Source organism: Eurytemora carolleeae, unplaced genomic scaffold (assembly GCF_000591075.1).
Source record: "Eurytemora carolleeae unplaced genomic scaffold, Eaff_2.0 scaffold82, whole genome shotgun sequence".
NCBI classification, from domain to species: domain Eukaryota; kingdom Metazoa; phylum Arthropoda; class Copepoda; order Calanoida; family Temoridae; genus Eurytemora; species Eurytemora carolleeae.
In genome coordinates, this window is record NW_019396126.1 from 100877 (window position 1) to 107175 (window position 6299).

The following is a 6299-nucleotide window of genomic DNA, read 5'->3' on the forward strand; positions in this document are numbered from 1 at the left end:
GTCAACTTTAACAAGACACTTTGGACTTTTCTTTATCCCAGAAATGAAGTTTAAGAGGACAGTGAGCTTAATTTCAAAAGACCTTCCATAGAGGGGCATATCCGATTTTCAACGATACCCTTTAAACCTTTGTCTAATCAAGGATTTCGTAGATATTATTATTTATACAGCGGGAAGTTAGTTGTCAAGAAACCGCGCAAGTGTACACTAGCACAAAGTGTACAGTGTACACTGTAACCTCGAGTCTTCCGGCACTCAATTTTCAGCTATAAGAATGAGGGTATCTACCTCTTCGTTGTCCGAACAAAGGTTAAAAGGGAATTGTTGTGAATCGGATATGCCTCTATATAAATGGAAGGTCACTTGAAATTGCGCATACAGTCCCTTTAATATATGTATTCACCAATCCAATTCATCCTTTTATTTATGGGAATTGAGTCTTTGCCACACACTCAAATTTTTTAATCCTAATATCTTTGCAGCCTATTGATGTAAACCTTTAATATTTCAAACTTTTATAATTTGTTCTAACAGAATTGATTGTTTGAAATATCCAAAGTCTACAACATTGGGTTGCAAGGATATAGGGATTAGAAAATCAGAGTGCAGTGTGGCGAAAATTAAATTCCTGCAAGGCATTTTTAACGCTGAAAAATTAAGTTCTTTTAAAAAATTTTAAAAATTGAGAACCATTTGACTGATTCCTTTTTTCTACATTCTGACCTGAAACCGTTAATTTTATCTTAAAATAAAGCTTTACCATGATATTGATAACTCTATGAATTGGTTTGGGATATAGCATTATAAAAGAATTTAATAAGAATGATTAATAGTTATGAAAATGAATTTAGGTCGGTTAGATGAGTTAGATTGAAAATGACCCAAAAGATGCAAGCGCGAAAAAAAACGAGAAAAATCGGAGAAACTATTCAAAGAATTTAAACCGCATTACTGATCTGCCATACACCGGTTCCAATTGAACGCCAGCTCAAATCTCGAAGCACTTACTTATTTCAAGTGGAACCAACCATGTTTGAACCACCTCTCATATTTGAGCCGCGGCTCAAAATCCTTAAATTCGGCTTCTGATTACTTATCTCATATTCTAATTTATAATCCATATCCCGCCATCCATTCCTTTGTTTAAAAACTTCAGCATTAAAAATATTTGAATGTTGCGTTTACAAAATATTTGAATGTTGCGTTTACAAAATATTTTAATGTTGCGTTTACAAAATATTTGAATGTTGCGTTTACAAAATATTTGAATGTTGCGTTTACAAAATATTTGAATGTTGCGTTTACAAAATATTTGAATGTTGCGTTTACAAAATATTTGAATGTTGCGTTTACAAAATATTTAAATGTTGCGTTTACAAAATATTTTAATGTTGCGTTTACAAAATATTTGAATGTTGCGTTTACAAAATATTTTAATGTTGCGTTTACAAAAACAGTGAAAATGAATTTTGTAAAATAAATCTTTAATGATTCTAATTTATAGCTAATCTACTGTCAGATTAGGTTTTCAAGGGTTAGAAAATTTGAGTTTGTGGCAAATACTGAGTTCCTTTCATGGATTTTTGTGGGTTGTCAATGTCAACTTGCCACCTCAAAAAATCTTTGAAATTGACAGATTATCAGAACCCAGCACTTCAAGAAAATTTTCTTTTCTCCGAACCTTCAATCATTTTTCAACTCTCCCTCCATTTATATTTCATAAAATAACATTCTTTTCATAAAAACTATTTCATTACAAAATTCTTTTCACAAAAATTACGAGATTAAAATTAAAGACATCTAAAAAAAACTTCGGAAAGATCTGATTCACATTGAATAGATGACTATGTGTATTATTCAGTAATCTTTAACTAAAACTTTTTCAAAAAATGTTGAAAGTGAAATATTAAAGGACTATTTGTTAAACCTTTATTTGATCAATAATGTGGAAAACATCATCTTTTTTCTAGCTTAAAAGCGTTTAATTCTGATAATTTTATCACAATGTTCCTGCAGGAGAAATGCGCAAGTTACCTTTAGAGAGAAACCGCAATTGAAAATTATGAACTTTTAGCCTTATTAGATATCTTTCAATCTTGATCAGACAAAGCTGTTAATGGTACCGTTGTGAATCAGGCGGGCAACTAAATTGATGGAGTTTATCGAAATAACGACTACACTCCCTTTTAATTTTTTTCATGTATTTTGTTTATATTTCTCTGGGTCTTATTTAACAAAAAATGAAAGAAAAATAAAGCGAATATAGTAAATATATCTATATAAATAACAGCAAAATGAACTCAATCATAATTTCTTATTTTTTCATTTTTTTACAAGAAATTTAGTTCATCATTAAATAAATTATTATAATTATTGTGGCCGGCACCATTTGCCATCCAAGTTTTCAAACCCAGGAATATTTGTTTAAATAGGGAACAGTCCCGTTAATTTACTCAGGAACATTAAACATTGATATATTTTAGTTGATAAATCTGAGGACTGGATGTCCCTCTAGTAACTGTTCGGTGGAGAGTAAACATTATTATTATTATGGTTTAGATAAACTGGATTTCTAAAACTATGAACTCCGACAGGTTCAAACTTTCTCAGGTTTTCTTCACTCCTGCTAGGTTCAGATAGACGTGGAGTAACCTTAATCCTTTTGGGATCACTATCCGGAGATAAAATCATGGTTCCAAGGTTCTCCGCACTTCTATACTGGCAGAAACCATTGGAGGAGGTTTCGTTCTCAATCCGGGAATAGGATTCAGGAAAATGTTTTGGACAAGGTCGTGAAGAGTAATCTGTACAGGGAACCTAGATATTGTTAGATTGGGTCAATACTGCATACCGAAGACGCTTAATCTATGTATAGAGAGTATTTGCTGCAATCTGCCCTCACCTATAGTTTCATTTACTTACAAAAAAGACTATCTGAAATTTTACTCAAATTATTTTACTTGTATCTCAAAGGAAACCAAATTATTTTACAAGTATCTCAGAGGAAACCGAATCATATTACTAGTATCTCAAAGGAAATCTAAATATATTACTAGTATCTCAAAGGAAACCGAATTATTTTACTAGTATCTGAAAGGAAACAGAATTATTTTGCTAGTATCTGAAAGGAAACCGAATTATTTTACAAGTAACTCATAGGAAATTGAATCATATTACTATTATCTCAAAGGAAATCGAAATATATTACTAGTATCTCAAAGGAAATCGGATCATTTTACAAGTATCTCAAAGGAAACCGAATTATATTATTAGTATCTCAGAGGAAACCGAATTATTTTACTAGTATCTCAAAGGAAACCGAATTATATTACTAGTACCTGAAAGGTTAGGAAATCGAATTATTTTACTAGTATCTCAAAGGAAACCGAATTATATTACTAGTATCTCAAAGGAAATCGAATTATTTTACTAGTATCTCAAGGGAAACCGAATCATATTACTAGTATCTCAAAGGAAAACGAATTATTTTACTAGTATCTGAAAAGAAACGGAATTATTCTACAAGTATCTCAAACTGGCAACCTCCACTGTAACCTTCACTATATAACTGGCAACTAACTGGCAACCTCTACTGTATAACTAGCAACTAACTGGCGACTAACTGGCAACCTACACTATATAATTGGAAACTAACTGGCAACCTCCACTGTAAAAGTGGCAACTAAGGGCAAATTCTACTGTATAATTGGCAACTACTGGCAACTAACCGGTAACCTACACTATATCTAACTGGCAACATCCACTCCATATATCTGGCAACTAATTGGCTACCTCCACTGTATAACTGGCAACTAACTGGTAACCTCTCCTGTATAACTGGCGACTAACTGGCAACCTACACTATATAATTGGAAACTAACTGGCAACCTCCACTGTAAAAGTGGCAACTAAGGGCAAATTCTACTGTATAATTGGCAACTACTGGCAACTAACCGGTAACCTACACTATATCTAACTGGCAACATCCACTCCATGTATCTGGCAACTAATTGGCTACCTCCACTGTATAACTGGCAACTAACAGGCAACCTCCACTGTATAACTGGCAACTAACTGGTAACATCCACTCCATATAACTGGCATCTAACTAGCAACTTCCGCTGGATAACTGGCAATGTATACTACTAAAACTAAAAGAAAACTGACCATAGATATTATTCTGACCTGTTGATAATAATACTCTAAAGTATTCTCTTCTGCATAATCTTCAGTTTCAACTCTGTTCAAAATACAAAATAAAAACATTTTCCAGATCAGATCAATTGGATCCTAAATTTTTTCTTATCGATCTATATAACTGTATATTTAGCGTCGGGCTCAAGTAAAGGTTTATGGCTACTAAAATAAAAAAAAATTTACCTAGAAAAATGGTCGAATTTTAAACTATGGTAAACTTCAATATGAAATCAAATCTTGTATGCATGATATCCTAATAACGATGGGTTTCGAGTTTCTGATTTAATTTCCTGGTTTCCTTGGTTTTAAGTCTCTAAATTGTAAAAGATTTAACAATACACATTTTTAGAGGGCCTTTCAGTCATGGGTTTATTTAAAACTACCCTCACCTATAGTTTCATGTACTTACCAATAAAGACTGTCTGAAATTTTACTCAAATCATTTTACTAGTATCTCAGCGGAAACCGAATTATTTTACTAGTATCTCAGCGGAAACCGAATTATTTTACTAGTATCTCAAAGGAAACCGAATTATTTTACTAGTATCTCAAAGGAAACCGAATTATTTTACTAGTATCCCAAAGGAAACCGAATTATTTTACTAGTATCCCAAACGAAACCAAATTATTTTACTAGTATCCCAAAGGGAACCGAATCATTTTACTAGTATATCCAAGGAAACCGAATTATTTTACTAGTATCCCAAAGGAAACCGAATTATTTTACTAGTATCTCAAAGGAAACCGAATTTTTTTACCGCGTATTTTTTACACTTTCTGGCGAGATATAAATTACATTATATTAATGATAGAGTGAGTTTTTTATATCAAAAAGATTAAGCAAAAATTAAAAGTGCGTTATTATTCACTTTTCTTTCAATTTTATCCTTTAATCATGTTATTAGTCTTTTCTCCTAGTTGACATCTTTAGATTGAAAACTATTTAATTTTAGTTTTGTTTTAGTTTTTTATTATAGTTTGGTTCATTCCTTTCGCAGGTGGTGGGAGCAAGCTAGGTTTGTTTACGTTGCCTTCAGAGCGTACCATGGATACAGAATAGAATGAATTTATAATCACAGACAAGTTCTAATGTAATTTTCTTTGCTGAGGTGTCATGCAGTACATTACTTAAAATTTGGCTTTGATGAGGGGAGGAAGGCCAACCACATCAATCTCTATTCCGAACCACATTCTCATTATTTTCTCGTCCGAACCACATCGAAATCCTCGTCTTTTCAATATTATTTTTTTTAAGTGTCCGATCCTTGAAAATAAATACATTTTTTAAAAGTCTGGCGACGTTAGGGCATAAAACATGACTAGAATAAAGTTTTCCAAGGATTTTGAGATGTTGGAATCTTCAAATCCACGAGAATGATGTCAAACATTATTTAAGTTCAAAATTGAATCTCTTCTGCCTCCAAAATGGATAACTTTCACAAATAAAAATTTATACCAAAGAATTCGCGTGAACATGGTCTTTAATCTTTCCATTTCAACCCATACCAAAAAATCATTGATTTCTGATTTATTTACAAATAAGGTAGATTTGTTGTCCCCACTAAGAGATCACTACTGCCTATTTCAAATAAACCTCATCGCAAAGATTGTAAACCCCGATTCACAGCTTTTTCTGATCAAAGTATGAATAGAATAGCAATGTTAATGATTTTGAAAACAATTATTTTCAATTGGTGTTTCTCTATAAACGTAACCAGAATTGCGAATTTCTACTGCAGGCCGCATGCTTAAAATTCTAGAAAAAATAATGTTCAATTTATATTATTCAAATCATTTGCTACAATTAATTGGTCACAACCCTATGAATTCAAACAGTATTTAATCATATAAAAATTGTAAGTCAAATCTCTAATCCAAATTCAGCTGAAATATTACAAAAAGTTGTTTACATCGAGTTTGAGAATTTTTGCGGCATTTTCCGCGAAAGAAAGGGCACTAGATACAGACGCTTTTTTGTAGAACATCGTTTATGGAGCATTTTCATTTTTACACAAATCTAAAATTTAATTGGGAAAATTTTATATTTCATCTATGCCCTAACGTCGCCATATTTTTAAAAAATGTATTTATTTTCAAGGATC